The 22,572-nt window shown below is 46.9% G+C and overlaps 1 protein-coding gene across 1 annotated transcript in view; it reads right to left on the bottom strand.

Moving 5' to 3' along the window:
• LOC126267510 (RNA-binding protein Raly-like) overlaps window positions 1–14,387 on the bottom strand; it is a 750,937-nt gene extending 736,550 nt beyond the window's left edge. The window contains exon 1 of the mRNA XM_049972810.1: window positions 14,304–14,387. The gene's annotated coding sequence lies outside the window, so the exon portion shown is untranslated. The remainder of the gene's footprint in view (window positions 1–14,303) is intronic.
• Between the last annotated feature and the right edge of the window lie 8,185 nt (window positions 14,388–22,572).

The raw sequence follows: 22,572 nt of genomic DNA, 5'->3' as shown, positions 1-22,572 counted from the left end.
CGAACCCGTACCTCCGTCCACGTTGACGCCGCTGCCACTAACGTATGCGGACGCATTTCGAACAGATCCCATCCCGAAGAATTACCAGCTACAGAATCCTGACAGTTTACGGCAACCGACTGCAGCAGAGACCGCCTCCAATGACGAAACGACGCACACCTCTGCCGCTCCGGCGCCGACGACGCCCTTAACCGAGCGGAAAGGATCGGCTGGAGGTATGGAAATTGATCCTGCGGTTGTGCCGGCAGCTACTTTCGTCCCTGAGCACCGGGAGTCACTTCCGCACTCGGATACGGAGGCGCACAACCGCCAACAACGATCGCCGAAGCGGCACAAGAAACGACAGCTAGCGTCGTCGGATACCTGCTTACTGCAGTCCACGTCAGACGGACTTGGGTGTAACGTCGATACAGTGCATCCGGATGCGCAACGGGAGGTTCTACCCCGCCACACAGCAGTACGACACGAATCATGCTAGACAGGGGTTGAATATAGACACACCGGACGGAAAGCCGACGGAAGAAGTCCCTCCACCCACCGCAGCAACGACACCGCCTTCGGTCAGCCAGGCCGGAGAAACACAATTGGAGCTGGACCTCAAGCACAGGAACTGGGCCGACGAATCCGATGCTGACCCACACACCGACAACGCACCCTCAATGGCGAGTGCTGCGTCCACCGGATGTTAACCGCGCAGAAGATGCAGACTGACGCACAGACAGCATGTCATCGGGCAGCAGCACGCAAATTAATGTAAGCGTTCATGTGCGCTTTACGCACTGAGGAACAGCGGCAGGCATATCGAACAGCCTCTATTAATATTAATACGATCAGAACGCCTGTCAAATTGCAATTATTGCGAGACATGTTGCATGCGTCAGACGCCGACATCGTTCTGCTTCAGGAAGTATGTGTTGAGAGCTTCCCCGACCTCTATGAGTACGATACGTACATTACACATGTGAAAACAGGAACATCGATTAATTTCTATTCATTTACAGTCGTGTAACTAATCGAGTACGAGTAAGTCCCACAGATTGATGTAGGTATAATTTTCGCATGAACTAACTGAATCGTGTAAAATAAGCCGAATATTCCATAAGACCTAATTTAGAATACTTCCTCCGGTTTCGTAATTTAGACGCTTGCCTTCTCCAGTGCAGCTGATTCACAGTCACTGCCCTTTTACCACGATGTTGACAAAGACTCAAGACAATCTTGCGCATAAATATTGCACGAAAGTGCTCGAGATCAGATTTCTAAACGCTTGGAATTTGATAGAGTGTACCAAGGTTTCAAAACATTCGCACTCTCTACCAATGGTGTATAAAGTAGAAGGCAAAGTAAGAACGTTACCGCCATGCACAGCACACTGTCTTGCTTGTAAGAAGTCAGAGGTGGATTCAGAGATCAGTATAACTATCAAAGTATTTCACGTCCTACAAGAACGTTATTACCTCGGATATTAGCAGATGGACAGGGTGGTCGAAATTCCCGTTACAAACTTCTAGGACATGTAGAGGGTAGTGAGAACAGAACATTTGGCATAGGAACCCATGTCCGGAATCGTATCGCTTCCGTTCTACGACAGTTTCAATTCAGATGTGTACCTCGTCAACGTCTGCTTAGGACAAGAGAAACGTCTCAGACTTCCCTGTCCTGGTATGCAACAGGGTAGACACGATGACGTGTACTCCGTCAAACGATCCCCAGATGTCAGTTATTGTCCGCTTTGCTCTGACACCGAGTCAATACCAGTGCATCACCGATAGGGGAAACGTGGTGCAGTACACGTTTGCAGAATACACAGATATGCTCCTTATGTATGGCGAAGCTGGAGGTAACGTGAGAGCTGCTAGTCGGCTGTATCACAAACGTTTTCCACACCGTCACACTCCATCGCACAAACTGTTTGCCGAAGTTACACAACGGCCACGAGAAACGGGTACCTTCACCGTGAGGAGGCAGGACTGTGGTGCTCCACGGCGACGCCGCACTCTCGAATTTGAAGAAGGTGTACTCCGTTCGCGAACAATTGCGCGTGCAACTGCTGTTAGTCACAGTACTGTCTTGGGCATCCTGCACTTACAAAGAGTACACACCATGGATCCAACAGACTTTCCATAACGCGTCGCCTTCTGCTCATGGTTCCTGCACCGTTGCATCGACGCGCCCCTGTTTCCATGTCGAGTTCTCTTCACAGACGAATATAGTTTCACAACAGATTGTGTTCGGAATGCTCGAAATAGCCATGACTGGGCGGACGAAAACCCTCATGCCACGCATGTTCAGGGATTTCAAGACAGGTTTGGAATTAACGTGTGTGCAGGTATTCTGGACGGTCATGTGACTGGACCATACCTCCTTCCATCCAAGCTCACGGGTCCCGCATACTTAGTCTTCCTACGACACGTAATGGACCCGTTCTTGGAAGCTGTGCCATTGAATATCCGTCAGGAAATGTGGTTTCAGCGTGATGGAGCACCATCTACTTTTCACTGGCTGTCCGAAGACATTTCAGCAGATGGATAGGACGTGGTCATCCAAGCGCGTGGCCGCCACGATCGCCGGATTTAACCCCTTAATGGACTACTTCTTGTAGAATCGTATGAAGAGCGTAATTTATGAGACACCTGTAGAGGCAGAGGAAGATCTGCTGGCACGAGTTCTGGCAGCTGCACAAGACATTGAAGAGACACCAGGTGTGATGGAGGGAGTGTACCAGAACATGCTTCGGAGGTACAATGTGTGTAACAACGTTGGTGGTCGCCACATCGAGCATCGAGCCGCTGTTGTAATGCATCAGTACGTTGCGACTGGTGTCGTAGATGCAGGGTTCTTGTCCTTGTTGACTAATGTAAACCATAAGATGTATGTTGTAATGCAAATGCGTAAGTAATAATGGAGAAGTCAGTATTCTATTCAAATGGATTGCAACAATTGTACTGGGTGCGCCTAAGTAATTCCTCATACGGGTGTGGATGAGATCATCATCTGCATTGAAACTATCGCAGAACGGAAACGGTACGTTTTCGGACATGGGTTCCTAGTTACGTACTCAGTACCACTACCCTGTACATGTCCTAAAAGTTCGAACGGGAATTTTCTACCATCATATATATAGTGTGTTAGTAATTTAGTTCCTCGCTGTTTCTCTCTGTTGTAAACAGTACAATCGAAATCTACTCAAATATTTTCACGTTTCGCACGAATTAGTTACATCGTCACCAGGCAGCCGGGTGAAATAAATGAAACCGATCAGAGTGTACGTCTCGTTACAGCTGACCGTGTGAAATCAGACGGTACATACAAACCACTAGAAATGCCGGAACGTCATCTGCATTTGGACAACACAGCTTGTTCCAAAATTACAGTATACAATAGCTGACCAAGTATTAATATTTTGACTTGCATTAACAAATATAATTATTTCGGTGTCTGCTTTCGTATTGTGGCAGATAGTGAACGCTAATTCCTGATCCAGTTCATTATGGATTTCGTTAATGATGGACTTCCCTGTTGTCTGCAGTTGGTATAGTGTATTTCAAGAGAAATATCATTCACACTAGCACTCAGATGCTATTAGAAAATATCCGAGATGAATTTCGCTCTACTCTCTATTTTTACGATGTTAATTTCTTTCAGAGTGTCAAGCCGACTTCTCTATAAGCGACTAAAGCAGCCACCGTCACCGAATGGACGTTCTCCTGGGAGTCAGGTCTCTTGTTTCCGATGCAACGGGTATATTAAATCCTTTGATCATTGCTTCATGCTTTTGTATTTCGTTTGACATGTCAGTTTGAAGAACGCTGTCCTCCACAACAATTTATTTTCTGTGTTGTGCGTGCGCCGTGTTCTGTACATTTCCTTTCACAGTGGAAAACAATTAGAAAGGCGAGATCTAAAAGAGTAAGAAACGCTGAGAATTAGACGGTGGTGTAAAAACAGACTTTCAATAAAACATATCAATATAAATCCGTTTAGTATTATAACTAAATCCATTGAAATGTTGAAAAATACAAATGCACGGTCCCAGTCACCGCTGAGAAACTAAATCCCCAGATGAACCAAGGGGCCCCTAAGAGTGTCTCCTGAAGTAGCGTTCAGCGTTCGTTGGTGCTAGAGGCTCCTCCTCCAGGCAACCACGCTGACTGCTATGCATCGGCGACATAGGCCGGGATTTGCATGCCAATACCGCAACTAAATGTCCAGTTAGTGGTGAGCGGTTGGCCTACAAGATGAATGGTCTTTTAGCTAAAACGTCTGAAAGCAAACACCCTGCAACAGCTACTGTCCGAAAATGCTTTCGCCGGAATCGATGGGCGACCTCCTCATTCTGTGGGGTACAGTGGATTAACACAAGTCTGCACCTATGCTCGGGGACCATGTCTACCCCTACATGCAGTTTGTGTTTCCTCGGCACAATGACATCTACAAGCAGGACAATTCAACATCTCACACAGCTCGCAGTGTACGTGTGTGGTTCGAGGAGCGCCAGTACGAGTTTACCGTACAGCCCTCGACACCAAACTCACCGTGTTTAAGCCCAATAGAGAATCTGTGGATCCATATCAGTCGGGCTGTACGCGCCATTCCTCAGCCGAGAAACCTGGTACAGCTGGCCACGTCGCTGAAGTCAACATGGCGCCACATCCCTGCCGGTAACTACCAGAACCTCACCGACTTGCTTCCTGTACGTCTCGCATCTATCCGTTCTGCAAAATGTGGTAGTTCGGTTTTTTACAGGTGGTCACATTTATGTGACTGAACAGTATATGAGGAATAAGAATAATTGAAAGGAAACTGTCCAAATTGCTAACCAACTATTTGTCGTAGCGAACGAGTGCACGACTGTTCAAATGGTTCAAATAGCTCTGAGCACTATGGGACTTAACATCTCAGGTCATCAGCCCCCTAGAACACAGAACTACGTAAACCTAAGTAACCTAAGGACATCACAAACATCCATGCCCGAGGCAGGATTCGACCCTGCGACCGTTGCGATCGGACGGTTCCAAACTGAAGCACGTAGAACCTCGCGGCCACCATGGGCCCGGCTGCACGACTGTTCTTCCACCTCGCCTTATGTCCTTTTGGTGTGTGAAATTTCAGCTACCTCAATCACCTTTGTCGTAGTAGACACGCCTTTCTGCAGAAAATGTGACGTCTGAGGTATGACACAAACGTAAACTGCAAAGTGTGTGTAAAGAGTAACTCGAGATTCCAGCTCGGAGGAGAACGCGATGCTGACAGGCACCGTGTCATCCTCTATCGTGCGGCATCTGGATACGGCACGGAGGGACGTGGGGTCGGTACATCTCGGTTTCAGCTTGCCAGACCTTGGAGCCGCTACCTCTCAGGTCAGTAGCTCCTCAGTTGGCCTCAATAGGCTAAATGCACTCCGTCCCAGTGTTCCCACGAAGGAAAATTCCTGTTATTATCGGAACTGATCCTGAGTCCTGCGCGCCTCAGCCAGACAAGCTGAACACTCAGTTGCCAGGATGGGTTGCAGATCTGCGTCCTCAAAAAAGATCTACACTGAGCATTCACCGCCTTTAGAGCAGACCTTTTTTTTTTTATTGCTCACGAGTCTCCGGGAACGCCCGCGCCATAGCAGTACTAAAGCCGTCGGCACACGGATCGTGCTGTCGAACGTCAACGTTGAACGTGCCGAGTTCTACATGTTGCTCAACGCTCAGAGACGACTCGACTCTTTCACACGGTACGTGGACCCCAACGTGGTACACGCGATCGCAACGCACTCCAGTGGCAGTTGTCGGCCGTATCTGGCTCGTAAATAACATTGTTCATTTACGAAGTGGACGGGCGTAAAATTCCAATATTAGGTGTATCAAAACGTACTTTCCTCCCTTGGCCACATGCTAGTCATGTTCTCCTGTCTGTAGAATAAATAAATAATAACTTCCATGTCTGTAAAAATATTGTAAGGCAAAAAGGAAAGTACAATTATCAATCGAAAGACATAGCCTTTTTAAAGTTCTATTACAAATAATGTGATACATGTTTACAACATGTTTACAAATCATTTCATCATTTTTACTTTTTAGTAAAACACTAAGGCAACGGCCTCGTCGTAGTGGATACTCCAGTTCCCGTGAGATCACCGAAGTTAAGCGCTGTCGGGCTTGGTCGGCACTTGGATGGGTGACCATCCAGGCCGCCATGCCAATTGAGGAGCTACTCGACCGAAGAGTAGCGGCTTCGGTCAAGAATACCATCATAATGACCGGGAGAGCAGTGTGCTGACCACACGCCATTCCTTTCTGCATCCTCCACTGAGGATAACACGGCGGTCGGATGGTCCCGGTAGGCCACTCGTGGCCAGAAGACGGAGTGAGTAAAACCCTAAGGTGATTCTTAGTTGAGCACTGTTCCTACTCAGTAGCAGAACCTCTGCATGTAAATTACGGAACCTAAAACAAAGGGCAAAATATCCTACTGCAACTAGCGCAAGGTGCCCTGTGGATTAAACCAATCGAAGAAACTCACTTCTCAAAAAGGACGCGTTACATTTACATAATATCGAATATCATAGCATAACGCTTATATTGTTGCGGGGTCGCTGTGTCGAACCCAAGACTCCTGTTGGCTGAGCTGAAGCTGGTACCCACCGCGCCGTATTTAAAAAAAAAAGTCAGGAGGCCGAGCAAGTTCAAGAGCGTCGAGGGGCAGTGCAGAGTGATACAAGTGTATTCGGTAACATTCGTTCATTCAGCTAAATTACAGTACTTGATGATGAAGCATAGTGTCGGCTTGCCGCCGCACGCTGTACCGCGAGTCCAGCCGCCTCAGCAGACTCCTGGTATGCCAAGGCCGCAGCTGCCGTCATCAAGGTCGCTCGCCGGCGGAAGTCGACCTCACCCTCCTGGTCGCCACCCGCCGGAACGTTACGATTGGCTCCGCTCCGTTGCCGGCGATACCGGAGACTGTTACAGTCCATGGACCTCGCTGCCCTCCGTCCCGTTTGCCTGCTCTGACCGACCGTGGGACGAAGGTGGGTACTCGGTCCGACGCTCCCAGGACAGGACCGGACTCGAACCCGCGCCCTCCTGGACGCTGTGCCGCAACTTGCCGCTAATGGTGCTTGCCGGATGGCAACACCCGGCGCCGTCTCTGGTGCCGTCGCAGTGCTGCTGCGCCTCCCGCAGCGTACACCTTGCGCGGACGCCGGTATGCCAGGTCGGAAGCGAACGTGGCCCGCAGACTCGAGTGGAACCGAGCCCTCCTGGTGTCGCTGCAGACCGCTGTCACTGCCCTCTTTCAAGCAGACCCTGCGATCTCCTAGTTCCAGCCTGCCGTTCCGTCCCGCCCCAGTGTTGTGTCCCCGGATGCGGAATACGGCCCGAACAAGTACGTAGAAAACAGAATACAAGTTAATGCAGAACACTTACAACATTGCTGCCAGACTGGCCCCTATAAGCTGAGGCCAGCACAGGTCTGTCCCGACACTCGACTGACATGGCACACTCTGTCCCAACTAAAACTGCCCGTCTATTTATATTGGTTTCTCCCTTGCTTCTGACGTAGTGTCAGAGAGAGACAGAAACTATGGCAGGGATAAATTCCCACCCTTCACCCATTTACAAATCGCCATTCTTGGCTCTGGCCTAGTGCCCCGCCTCATACATCGCAATAACATAAAACAACGCTGCAGTTTCCTGCCTCGTTGTTGCTCCACTCAAAACAAATCATGTGTGCCATACCGCCGTCACAGCTCCGTGCTCGCGAGTGCTGTGTTTACCTTGCCTGGTCCGCTGGCTGTCGACCGTTACCAAACTCTGCCAGCGGTCCCAGATTTCATCGCCCAACCGCGCCTTCATTGAATTTTGATAAAATTTCCCTTTCCTTAGACTACGACTGATACTAACACAGCACATCTCCCGAATCGAGTTAAAACAGCCGCGCGGAAGTAGATGAGCGGTCTCAGGCGCTGCAGTCATGGACTGTGCGGCTGGTCTCGGCGGAGTTTCGAGTCCTCCATCGGGCATGGGTGTGTGTGTTTGTCCTTAGGAAAATTTAGGTTATGTAGTGTGTAAGCTTAGGGAGTGATGACCTTAGCAGTTAAGTCCCATACGATTTCACACACACAGGTAAAACAGACGTGGCCTGTGGCTCCGTACACATACCTTGTTCACAAAACTTACTTTATACAGACTAAAACTAACGAGAACATCTAAACATTAACTCTACACGTATACACTGTTTACACTGGTTACCCATGCCGAAGGCAACTGATGTATTGGCACCTCCTCCACTGATGTGCGTTACCACATTCTCCACAAAGCTATACTCAAGAAAAATAGAAAAACGGCACACCCTGTGGCTGAAATGCTCACTGTCATTTTCCTGTTGCTCTGATGCTGTTATAACGTTCAAAACGTGTTCCAATACTTTATTAACCGTGATAGATCCTTCCTCTGCATTAACAAAAATAATAATGTCTTGTGACGAGGGCCTGCCGTCTGGTAGACCGATCGCCTGGTGTAAGTCTTTCGATTTGACGCCACTTCGGCGACTTGCGTGTCGATGGGGATGAAATGATGATGATTAGGACAACACAACACCCAGTCCCTGAGCGGAGAAAATCTCCGATCCAGCCGGGAATCGAACCCGGGCCCTCAGGATTGACAGTCTGTCGCGCTCACCACATTTTTTTTTACATAATAGTGAAAAAAAAATACCCTGCTTCTGTCAGGACAAAACAATAACGGTCTACGTTCCTCTTTCAGGCGCGTACCTCGCTAACCCCGTCATACCTCGCGTTGGCGTCGGGTACGTCTTCACTTGTGTTTGTGGACCCTCTCCACTGTCCTGGTCCTTTCTTGTTCTGATACCCGGGACACTCCAACTGGGTGGGGGATCAAGCAAGGTACACCCTAAAAACTTTGCGTAATATGTTCGATATCTCGGATGTCTCATAAGCTGTGAGTGATGTTCCTGTAGTAAGGCCCAGAAGTCAAGCACATTCTTTCTGCAGTCTCGGAAAAGATAACGCACAGTCAAACCTCGTATCCAAGTCACTGCGCTTGTCTTTGTTCGGGGATAATATGTCCTATCTGGGAGAAGTAGTGTGCGTGGTTCTACTGTTTGCGGCCCCACCCGAAGGAGGAAAACGATCATTTTTTTGACCAATCACCATACGTCCGCCGAAGGACCGTATATCAGGCGATGCTCCTCTGTGTCTATAACATTGCACTGCAGACACAGTGGCTCGTCTGCCATACGAATTGTATGAAACCTGGATCGAGTCACGTACTTCCCATTTACCACATGATACCACAGTGCGCGCGTTCCCGTATCAAGGTGTGGATGGTGCACTCTACGCCATACCACTGACCACGTAACTGTTGGTTGGCGGCGCTCTACGGCATTATTCGGCCGTCGTCGAGTCAAGATGTGATATATATCAGGTGCCGTTGCCGTCCTGGTAGTCAGTAGTTCCATATGTATGTAACTGTGTTCCACAAAAAAGGTTCGCATATGGGTAAGCGATGGTGAGATGTGAGCCACCGCTACCGGAGCCGAACGAGAAGGTGGAGCGAGTTCGTCTATCAAGGTGCCCGTCAGACATGTCTGGTGTCGTGTCCACATCTTGATCATTGTGGTTACATAAATAGCCACTGCTTGGTCGCGTACGTGGACTAGTCCAAGACCTCCACGACTACGAGGAAGGGTGAGGGTTTCGTATCCTACCTTAAAAAGCAGACCCGTGATCACAAAATATCCTAGTGCCGCCATGATTCGGCGGGCCAGCACCACCGGCATAGGAAGAACTTGTGCCAGGTGGGGGATGCGAGAGGCTAGATAAGTGTTGGCAAAGGTGACCCGTTGAATCATATTCAGTGCCCTTAACCTGTGACTTCGGACACTCGCACGAATTGTTTGCAGAAGATGTCTGTAACTCAGTGCCGCCGTGCGTTGAACGTCTGTAGTGAAGATAGTTCCTAGGCATTTCATCTTGTTGATCGGCTGTAATGGTGCTACACTTCCTGTCGGGAGTCCTCTCCCGATGTTCATCGCTCCCGACTTTGCCATGTTCAGGCGACTTCCCGTAGCCATACAGTACAAATTAGTCCAATGCAAGGCCGCTCTTGTCTCGTTGCCTGACCGTGCTAAAAACACTAGGTCATCTGCGTATGTTCGGCATATAAACTTGTTGTGCCTAATCGTCATTCCTTGGAGTCGATTCCGGAGCCCGCAGAGCAGCGGCTCGACAGCGATGGCATACAATATCGTTGACAACGGGCACCCTTGTCTGACCGATCGTGAGATTGTGATGGGCCCCACCAAGCGTCCATTGATGAGTACTTTGGATGCGGCTCCGTGGAGTGGTCTCATAACGACGGTGACAAAACTTTCTGGAAACTTCATTTTCGTCGTCACGTCCATGAGATAAGCACGACTCAGCCTGTCAAATGCGCGATCGAAGTCTATCGATACCAATACACCCCGGAGACTTCATGTTGATGCCAGTGCGATAACATCGCGGTAGTCGCAGAGTGCCGTTTGTATATTGCTATCTCCTCCTAGCTGGGTTTGCTCGAGTGAAATCACTTGGCGTATTACGCGTTTAAAGCGTGCTGCAAGTATCTTGACGTAGATGTTGTAGTCGCAATTAAGAAGGGTCAGTGGCCGGTAGGTCTGTATCCCGGTGCCGCCAGATGGTCTGTGGATGGGGCTGATCATTCCTTCCACGAAGGAGGGTGGCACGTTGGGAGACATCAATTCGCAGTACATGGCAGTCCATCGTGGAATCGTGAGATCTTTAAATGTCCGATATAACTCTAACAGAGACCCGTCGGGCCCCGGCGATTTGTGCGGCGCTCCCTTATCAGTCGCTTCCATTACGTCGTCAACTGTGATTTCACCTGTTAATACAGGTTGGCCGACTCGTCGAGACACGCGGAGAGCGTTCGTCGGACCTCATGAAAGGCTGCCTGATCGTGTTCCGCTTCTTCATAGAGATGACCGTAGTGTTCCACGAAAGCTTTGGCAATATCTTTTTGCATTGTCATGCAGCGACCATCTGGCAGTACGACCGTCTGTATTAAGGCTCTGCGGCTATGTTGTTTTTCTCTGATAACGTGATACATCGACGGTGATTCTCCACAGACTCGTTCAAAGGCCCTTGCACGGATTGCGACACCCTCCAGACGGCGGCGCGTTATGGAAATTATTTGGGCCTGTGCTCGTTTTATACCGGTACGACGCTCCTGTGAAGGTGCTTGTACAGAAAGTTCGCTGAGCATCGTGAAATAAAATTCCGTCGTGTGTCGTCTCCACATCATCTGCTCTCTTCCGTATGCAATTAACGCTCGGCGCAATGCAGGCTTAACGCATTCCAGCCACCACTGCAACGTCGTCGGATATGTCGGGAGGCTTCGTTCACACACGTGCCAAGTGTCTTCGACTATGCGTCTGCACTCAGGTTGGCTGAGGTGTTCTGTATTCAGTTTCCAAACACTGCGACTCCTCCACACGTCTCAGGGAGACCGAGCATATATATGCTATGTGATCTGATAAGGTGACAGGCCACAATTCCGCATCGAGGATCGCAGGTTCGAGACAACGTGTTACGTAAATGCGATCGAGACGACTTGCAGAGTGACTCGTGACGTAGGTGTATCCACGTCTGTCGCCATGTATCTTCTCCCATGTATCAGTGAGATTCATGTCCTGTATGAGTTGCCGCAGCTCCGGGCATGAAGTATAACGTGGGTGTTGATTTTTTGGTGGGAGCACGCAGTTGAAGTCGCCTCCAAATAAGACATGTTCATACCGACCTTAAGAATAGTGTTGCAAACTCCTCTGCGTAAAATCGGGATCGGTCGCTCCGTCTGTCGGACCCCGACGGTGCGTAAATGTTAACGACCCGTACTCCCAGCACTGTGAGCGCCAGTCCTCGCGCTGACGCCAGGTACACCACGTCCTCGGCTACTATGCCGCTACGTAGAAGTATCGCTGTTTCGCTGCCGCCGACGGTGGTAGGTAAATGAATAGAAATTAATCGATGTTCCTGTTTTCACATGTGCGGAATGGCTTGCTGTCCGTACGTGCAGACATGTTACACTGATAAGACAACATTTTACGCGAATTACCGAAGTTCCTTCTATCAGGCTGGGAAGCCAAATGTCCAAACGCTGTCTAAATTTCTTCCAGATCACTGCGGATTCATTTAGACATTTAGACGGGAAAACTTAATGAACAACGAGTGAACATTGATCTTACAGGTTTATTTCAGGCATACCACAAGCTTCTGAGACCTTTGAAGATCCTCTGCTAGGAATGTTATTACTATCGTTGGTTTCCAGATGTAACTTACAATCGCTTTTAATGCAGTGTATACCAGATAAACTATAATCAACTATTAATTACTGCGCTACGCGTTGCGGAAACGGTCTTCCATCATCAGACTTTTACATACGTACTTGTCACAGTTGTATTCTGTAATTATTATATATACTCAGTAAAAACTAATTGGATTCAAGGTTCGAATGTTCTTGATTGTTGCTGTCACTGGTGATTCATCTATCGAAACGCCTGTTGATAGGATACGATCCCGAATTCGCACAACGTGGAACATAGGAAAATATAAATAAATAATTAAACAAATTATTTATATATCTGGTGAGTTACTACTCATTTAAGAAAGAAACAAAATTTTTGCTAACTATATTTGCTGTCTAAATAGAAACATTCTTTTAATATTGTTATCACTTTTGCTTATGCAAAGTCATCGACACGTGTTTAGAGGGTCTCTAAGCAAAGTTTAAGACTAATCCCTGGAGGTAATACATCAATTACTCGTCAATAAATATTTGATTCCCACAGCTATCATGTAAGTGTACAACACATGACCACGGTTAGAATTAAGATTGGAAGAAATGAATGCGATAGCAGAGAAAATATAACGAGTCTGTACGTTTCATCAACGACAGACAGGGCAGGAGAATTTAAGTAGGATCTTTGCATAACGGAATTAATTTCTTTCTGGAAGGCTGTGTAACAGTTATCGAAACAAACAAAATTTTTTGAGTGATTTGGCATTCTCGATTTTGTCGAATATTATGCTGTTGCACCAAGAGCTGCTATGAAAAACCTTTATTATTGCTAACAGTTTCGTATGTTACTGACCACCATCAGACACACGAAGCTTTTAAATTGCAGTTTCTGTGTGGATATTTGCTGCTTCTTTAGCTCGACATAACGTCAAGACACAGGAACAGTACGGGAATTTAGTCATTGTTCCAAAGATCCATTGTATCAGCAACATGATAGGCACCGCGTCCGAACACGTGTGCTCTGTAAGTCACGGTTCAGACGTCTAGCAGTTATGTCGTCCCAGCAGTGTATAAATCTGCAGGTGTTGGTTGTAGTGTACTGGTGCATTAATGAAATGTTGGGTCTTTTAAGCAAAGTTAACGTTTTTCAATTAAGCTGTCTTGTCCGATACGTGTTTCTGACGTCATTAAAATGAGATGGGACGTTTGCATGCACACATATGCTTAACGGAACAAACTCTGGTGGTTGATGGTGATTTCCAACAATCGAAACTTTAGCAATAGTAAAATATTTTGATGGAAGCTGACGGTGGTTAAACATAATTTTCGACTGATTTCAACAAACCCTTGGGTGCCATTTGCTGAAATGTACTTATTGTCGGCAATTACGGTCAAAAAGTGTTAATGGTGTCTGGGTCCAGTGCCAAACAAGATAGTTATTCGCCCATAAACTGTGTGCTGGAAACCAAAAAAAGCAATTCGGTTGTGGGAAGTCTGGAAACAAATGTTAATTGAAACTCCTCAAATGTGATCTTTTTAAAAAATAAAATGAAAAAAATTGGCTATAAACCCAAACAGATTGTTGACTGAAAGTGTTTACATGTGAGAATGTTCGCTTATTTCAAACATCTGTTAGCCTACATTGGTCGATATTAAATTGCCTCGTGTATGGTTTAGAGTATTTCCTATTAGTCACTATGTTCCCAATATTGAACAAGTGCACATTTATAAAATATGGTTTGCTGCAACTAACGTTACAGTTTGTTTGTCTTGTGCTTTGAATACGATATTTGCAAGTGATTGAGGGATTGTCCTGTAAGTTACCACTCCTACATTTCAAACGTAAGTGCAATAAATAAAGTGCAAGTTCCACATTTCGATTCGACTGTTGATCTTAGAGACGAAGTGAGGCGTAACAAAATAGATGTAGTTATTTTTTGCGCAAGGGACGCCTTCGGCAGAGTGTGCGGCAGCTCGCGGAGCCCCTGGACGCCGACTTACGTGCAGCAGCGGCGGCGGCGCCGGCAGACACGCCGGCGGCGGGCAGACGCCTCGGTGGCGCCGGAAGCGCTGCGTGCTGGCGGTGCGGCAGCCGGGCCTCGCCTCGCCGCACCTCGCCTCTCCAACAGCCCGCCTCCTCGCGACCGCACCTGCCGCTCGCCGAGCGCCCACTGCCCGCCCGCCGCCGACCTTCGTCCGTTTCCGACGCCCGCCGGCGCCAGCGTGACGTCACGCGCACAGGCGCCCGCCCCCGTCGCGCCGCGGGGTGGATCCGGACGGCCTCGTGGCTGCTACCCTTCGCGACGCCGACTCTTGGCCTGTTGCTGCTGTACACGTTGGCTAGCTCTCGCCGTGTCATTACTACCACCTTCCTGATACGATGTTTACACAATTTAATCAAAAAAATCCGCACACTTCTACGTAAAGCGGGTTTTAGTGTGTGTGGACCCAATAGCGTTAAAGGAGCTACACTGATGGCCATTAAAATTGTTACACCAAGACCAAATGCAGATGATAAACAGGTATTCATTGCACAAATATATTATACTAGAAGTGAAATGTGATTATATTTGCACGCAATTTGGGTGCATAGATCCTGAAAAATCAGTACCTAGAACAACCACCTCTGGCCATAATAAAGGCCCTGATACGCCTGGTCATTGAGTCAAACAGAGCTTGGATGGAGTGTACAGGTACAGCTGCCCATACAGCTTCAAGACGATACCACAGTTCATCAAGAGTAGTGACTGGCGTATTGTGACGAGCCAGTTGCTCCGCCACCAACGAACAGACGTTTTCAATTGGTGAGAGATCTGGAGAATGTGCTGGCCAGAGCAGCAGTCGAACATTTTCTGTATCCAGAAAGGCCCGTACAGGACCTGCGACATGCGGTCGTGCATTATCATGCTGAAATGTAGGGTTTCTCAGGGATCGAATGAAGTGTAGAGCCACGGGTCGTAACACATCTCAAATGTAACGTCCACTGTTCAAAGTGCCGTCAATGCCCACAAGAGATGACCGAGACGTGTAACCAATAGCTCCTCATACCATCACGCCGGGTGATACGCCAATATGGCGATGACCAATACACGCTTCCAATGTGCATTCACCGCTATGTCGCCAACCATATGATGCTGTAAACACAACCTGGACTCATCCGAAAAAATGACGTTTAGCCATTCGTGCACCCAGGTTCGTCGTTGAGCACACCATCGCAGGCGCTCCTGTCTGTGATGCAGCGTCAAGAGTAAGCACAGCCACGGTCTGCGAGCTGATAGTCCATGGTGCTGCAAACGTCGTCGAATTCGTGTAGATGGTTGTTGTCTTCCAAACGTCCCCACTTATTGACTCAGGGATCGAGACGTGGCTGCACGATCCTTTACAGCCATGCGGATACGATGCCTGTCATCTCGACTGCTAGTAATACGAGGCCGTTTGGATCCAATATGGCGTTCCGTATTACTCTCCTGAACCCACAGATTCCGTATTCTGCTAACAGTCACTGGATCTCGACCAATGCGAGCAGAAATGTCGCGATACGATAAACCGCAATCGCGATAGGCTACATTCCGACCTTTATCAAAGAAAGTCGGAAACGTGATGGTACGCATTTCTCCTCCTTACACAATGCATCACAACAACGTTTCACCAGGCAAGGCCACTCAACTGCTATTTGTGTATGAGAAACCGGTTGGAAACTTTCCCCATGTCATCTCGTTGTAGGTGTCGCTACCGGCGCCAGCCTAGTGTGAATGCTCTGAAAAGCTAATCATTTGCGTATCACAGCATCTTCTTCCTGTGGATTGAATTTCGCGTCTGTAGCACGTCATCTTCGTGGTGTAGCAATTTTAATGGCCAGTAGTGTAGTTTGATACTGTGTTATAAGTGGAGAAATAGTAACAAAAGATAGAGTGGGTCAGGACACCTCAGTGACTTCTGAAGAGTGCATCTGTACTTGGTGGTGTGAGTGGTGGTGGTGATGGGCCAGAAGTCTCGGTGGAAATACTGCTGTCAGTAAAGAACACTGCTATGTTGTGCCTCAGAGAGCCATAACGTACCACACTCTGTCGGCTCTAGCTGGCAGATTCCGTCCCGGTGACCAGATGCTGTTAAGGCACACTGTTTTCCTGCCATGTGGCCTGTGGCTGGCTGACAGCCTCCCTAGGCCGTGACTGTGATATCAGCAGCCCCTACTTCTCCTACGGTTACTGCTCCTGGGCAGCACCTCAGCGGCTGCTCCTTGTGGAGGTTCGAGTCCTCCCTTGGGCATGGGTGTGTGTCTAGGTCCTTTAATTTAGGATAAGTAGTGTGTAAGCTTAGGGACTGATGACCATAGCAGTTAAGTTCCGTAAGATTTCACACACACTAGAAGCTCTGAATGGGATTAGTCCTGCTGGCTGGTGCTGAGACCCAAAGTCCTGTGGAGAACTCAGTGTTGGAGGAAGCAGTTGTGGACAGTAGGTGGGTGGTGGTGTGGTGCCAAGCCCTGTGAGGAACTCTGTGCTCATGGTAGCAGGCGCAGCCTAGTGTCAAACGTGTAGCTGCTACTGGTGATGCCCAGCTGCCTTGCTGTGGCACTTGCATCGTGGTGGTACTGCTGGACTCTGGCAAAATGAAGTGCCTGTCCCTCAGAATTAAGATGTATTTATATTCCTTCAAGGTGCATTTGTTTCGCTACATCCCAAGACCTTGTCAGGTCACACATAACGAGAGACTTGGTGTGCTGTAGCGACATCTAGCCACGTCATAGTGTTACATCCACGTTGTGCTGTTAGTTTCCCACCAGGTGTGACTATCCTTTTCTTGCAATCCCCTTACATGTATGTTATTATGACCCACACGTCACCACACTACGGCCGCTGTCCTACAGCTTCTAATGCAGTACTTCATGGCAGCTTTCTCACCACTTCTTATTACTTTTGCTAAAAGACTGGGTAGCGACACCACATTTAGAACGTTTACTACTGACGTTAGAGGCAAATCCATCAGGGAAATTACAACCCTTGTGAAGCTGTCAGCCGCGCGGGATTAGCCGAGCGGTCGGGGCGCTGCAGTCTTGGACTCTGTCACTGGTCCCGGTGGAGGTTCAAGTCCTCCCTTAGACATGGGTGTGTGTTTGTCTTCAGGATAATTTAGGTTAACAAAACTAGACATGATTGTCTAAATGGGAATTCCGAGATCGTTCAGTGCATAAAATATGGCGTTTCAGTCTTCGATCGCTATTCTTTGTTTTCTATTACCAGTTTGGGGCTAGCTGCCTACCTTCAGATTATATATTGTAGTTACAGAGTAACTTGTCCGTACAGAACACTCGGTTCGCTGTCATAACTAAAGTAAATTTACTTCAGATCATATATTGAAGTTACAGAGTAACTTGTCCGTACAGAACACTCGGTTCGCTGTCATAACTAAAGTAAAATTAGTTCAGATCATATATTGTAGTTACAGAGTAACTTGTCCGTACATGTCATAATTAAAGTAAATTTACTTTAGTTATGACAGCGAACCGAGTGTTCTGTACGGAAAAGTTACTCTGTAACTACAATATATGATCTGAAGATGGGCAGCTAGCCCGAAACCGGTAACAGAAAATAAAGAATAGCGATCGAAGACTGAAACGCCATATTTAATTTAGGTTAAGTAGTGTGTAAGCATACGAACCGATGACCTTAGCACTTAAGTTCCATAAGATTTTACACACATTTGAACTTTTAGTTTTGAAGCTGTCAAGTCGACTGCTAGTGATGTGACTGATCTGGAAATGCGAAGGAAGAACCACAGATAATCTGAGATGGGCAAACCTACTGTACTGATGGACAGGAACAATCAGGCTTTATGAAGGATGGATGTAAAAAAATCTCATAAAATCACTGGAAACAATCACTGCAGTGTTCCAATGTGCTAAGAGTAACTAGCAATCTGACTGTGGGTAGGGAGTTAAGAATGAGGTACGATGGTGTAGGAGCACCTCATAAACCATAAATTTCCAAAGTCAGTACTAAGCAACATTTGACGTGGTCTAAAGAGCGATGCCCCCCTCTTTAGGAACAATGGGATACTATTCCTCCACGGGCATCCAGACACCTCACTGAAAGTTTCCACAACTGAGTTCTCACACTAACACTGCTAATGAAAACTCTAGAGGATGGAACAAAGACATCCGAAAGGAAGTGGGTAGCGTCTCTCTTGTGCCACACTAACCCCACCTTTGTCCTGAACAAAGTTGTAGATAAATAAATTATGAATAATCCACCTCGATTGCGAAAATTCCCGGTGTTTAACCAGGTTTCGACGTAGATAACCACGCCTTCTTCAGAACAAAATAAAAAACAGCTTGCCTAAATGGGCATAGTCAATTTCTAAAATGAACACCCACAACGGCAGGTCCCCATAAAGTGCATGAGTGCAGTGGAGAGCCTGTGACCCATCGCACGTTGGCTGGGGCGAGGCAGCACACACAGTTAAGTAGTGTTATTGACTTGGTACGGATGTACCGTGTAATGTTAATAAATTTTATGGGGACCTGCCGTTGTGGGTGTTCATTTTAGAAATCGACTATGCCCATTTAGGCAAGCTGTTTTTTATTTTGTTCTGAAGAAGGCGTGGTTATCCACGTTGAAACCTGGGTAAACACCGGGAATTTTCGCAATCGAGGCGGATTATTCATAATTTATTTAGATAATTACGATTGCTGACGCGCTGCAATGCTGAAAGTTCTTAAAGTAGTAGATACCTGGTAAACCCCCAGCCGCGGACGTCTAGGAAATATTCCCTAACTCTGCCAGATTGATTGACTAATTAATTAAATCAGTACCTTTTGGGTGCAGTCAGTTTTCTCGCATCCTACTGGTGGATACTAGGACTGATATATTTGGTGGAATTCAATTCGGCATCTGCCCAATTTCCAAACACATTCCAGATTTATTTCTTTGCCTCCTATTGGTGGATACTGGCACAGTTAGGTCAGTGGCTAGGATATCCAGTAGCTGAACATTTCAAATTACAGCTCAGTTTCGTGATATGTTCGATTGGTTTCTGTGCTTGCGACACCACTATCGGAAACAATAAATTGATCAGTCGTGGTTGGATTTTTGAAGCACTATATAATCGCTAAGTTGAGTCCCTCACCTACACCAGGACCAGTAAGGAGGAGGAAGGGCCTACTGAATGATGGGATGGTAACAACAACAAATACTACTGCAAGACAGAGTCCACTGTGGTGTAGTGGGAAGCACTAAACACGATGCTCTTAAAAAATGATCTAATCCGTAGTAGTAGTTGTCATGGCTGGATGTCAGAGAGCGCTCAAACACTTCAACATTCCCTGTGCTCATGTCCTGATGCCACACGCGGCGCTCCAAGGGAATTGCAGAGCGCTAGTTACCACCATGTAGGCGCATCTCAGTAGTCGCACCAGTCATCTGCCAGACTCGACCTGCCGGAGAGGCCTGCCCAGCTGTGAAGGGGGTCTGAGGGTAACTGGAGTGGTAGGAATTCGGATGTTAGCAGTACCTCCGGCGCCAACTCTTGTCAGCAAATCTAAATTGAATTTTCTCAAATATTCGTGTAAAAATCAGAGAATACTCGCAACAGGCATGATCACGAAGACTGCTCAATACATACCGAGCGTTAGTTCACTATTCACCCGTCTAGAGGGCGACATAGTTGTATCATGTCATGGCTTAGTGATGGCTCAGACCTTAAGACAGAAATGTCAGTTAATTCCGGTCACCAGCTACGTTCGCTATGCACCCAGTGCACCAAAGAGTGTCGTACTAGAAAACCAGTCACATATTTATCACTGTAATTACAATTAAATATTACGATTGCAGCCCCAATCTGGTGACATTTGACAATGAGCGAATTTTCGGAAATACTTCCTAATGGCAGCTGTGGTCTGGGATGAATATGACAATGAAATAAAAATATTTATATCCCCCTTATGACTGAACATAATTTTCCACCTAAAATCTTTCATTGCCTTTATGGCTCTTAATGCGCTGAAATGGCAGTTCTACACATCAAATCCATATCTCCATTACGACTGAACATAGTCATTCACTTTGTACATGTTGGAAAACGCCAAATACATACTTTAAAAGCCTGCTCATCACAGCGAATCTATCACACGTCCCGTACTAAGAATAGTGCTTCGCCACTAACTGAATTCTGGTGACACCAAACAATGTTGAACGAAAATGGTGACCGGTGGATACGCTCCATTTGTTTTTCTTACGAACAGTAGCAGTGTGTCTTAGGAAGAGAGACATAATCGTCTTATAAGCGATCAGCTCTTAAAAACTTAATGACCATGTTACTGTCGGCCTGCGGTCTTGATTCTACAGGTACACACAAGTATCGCTGACGATACCCATGTTAAAGACTATATATGCTTTATAAATTGCGGTGCGACATAGCTTCCAATAAAGTTGTCTCCCACACAAATACGGTGACACTGAATGTAAACAGTGATTGCAGGGTGTGTATTAACAGACTGAAAGTGATTCAGCTAAGGAACGTGGTGTTCAGCCGTTATTTGCAACTCCATCATGCCGATGCTGTACATATCCCACGTTAAAAAACAATACTTGTAATGCATTCTATCTCGATACCAAGTAGACAGTGTAACAAAGGTTCTGAGATATATCCAAGAGTTTATAAGCAGGGGAGGATGATGACTGACTGTGTGCTATATGATAACTTTAAAAAATTCAAGGTATGATTTAAGTAGTGAGAAATGTACAAAATCTGATGACCAGTACACTAGCTTTTCAGACCTATAGCGCTACTCTTTCTGGTAGATACTCTGTCTCCAATTTGGAATCAAGTTTCTCCATTCAACCACACAGATGCACAGGATCCTACAGAGATGTCTTTTAATGATTACAGCCGTTGGTGAATCACATTCGTGGCACTCTCGTACCTCAAAATGAGACACCGTTTTCGAACCTATTTACAAGGACCCCATACAGCACAACTCAGCGTAGTTAGTCTCTATACATCTTTTAACTGTTCCTCAGTCTTTTCACCCTCCTCCCTTCTGCTTTCTCCATGTGATCATTCCGTTTTAAGCCATAACTGAGAGGAAGACCAAGAGTGCTTTTATCTACCACCTTCTGCATCTCGTGGAGAAATGGGGTGGGTTGAGTTAATGTGACAGGACCGTGTTTTGACCACTCGATGGAAATGGGAACTTGTTACCATAGCTCCACCAACCGTGTACAAAGACCAGTGCCAAACAAAGCATTCTCCTGCAACACCAGGTAGTGAAAAAGACAGTACGAGCAGTTATGGTGATGTTTCTTTTCAGGAAAATTAAGAAGACTTCACATCATATGGCAACTGGAAGAAGGGTGACGATTTTGGTACTGCGTAGCGGTGCATTTGCAAAGTACATACAGTTATTTCAGTCTGAAGGAGATCTCAGGGTGAACCCATGTCTGTCTCTCAAACATTCTCATCCTCCTCCTTATTTTGTACCATCCAACAGAGAACGACGAACTGTGAAAACTTTGGTACATCACCTAGTAGAGCACTCGAAAAAATATTACTGCATCCCTCTCTTTCGATTTATCAAACACAAATACCCTGTGCATGGTGACACAGAACATATATGTTGATCCTATTGAAATACAGGTCTTCGACCATTGAAGCAGGTGGCCAGTGGTCATAGTCGCTTGCACAGATCAGTGTAATGTATAGTTGACCGTACTGTAGGAGGACCATATCCCATAGACTGTCAATCGCAAGAGAGGGCTTCTAAGTTGTTTTTGGATAAGCAGTGTGATGTATTGGTTTTCTGCTGTAACACATCCAATCAATGTGTGACTACAGCTTTGTACATTGCCATGCATTTTGGTTTTCGGCTATGACTTCCATGTCTGCATCAGGTGCTAAGCCGACATCAACATGTTTCCATCCATTGACTGTCACAGACAGCTGGACATTACGTGGTGAAAATATGCTGCTCCCACAATGCACAGGATGATTGAAATAAAAGACTTAAATGTGGAGGACATCACAATGTAAGGAAATTCAGAGTTTGTGTCATTGTGGAGCATTTCCAAACAGCTTTCGGATGGTTGGAAGGTGATAACCTCTACATTTAATCTCATGTTCCAGTGTTGGGGTAGTAATGTTCCAGGCTTTCATTTTGAAGAGACCAAGTTCATTGTTTCCTCATACTGCAGCCATGCACATTATCATTGTTTCGGTGCTGGCCATCCCCACAATGCGTTGCTTGCACTAAGACTCTCTCCATCTCAACCAA

This window comes from Schistocerca gregaria, chromosome 4, assembly GCF_023897955.1.
Source record: "Schistocerca gregaria isolate iqSchGreg1 chromosome 4, iqSchGreg1.2, whole genome shotgun sequence".
In the NCBI taxonomy this organism is placed as follows: domain Eukaryota; kingdom Metazoa; phylum Arthropoda; class Insecta; order Orthoptera; family Acrididae; genus Schistocerca; species Schistocerca gregaria.
Note: the sequence above shows the minus strand (reverse complement) of the source record. Positions and strands in the feature narration are given on the sequence as shown.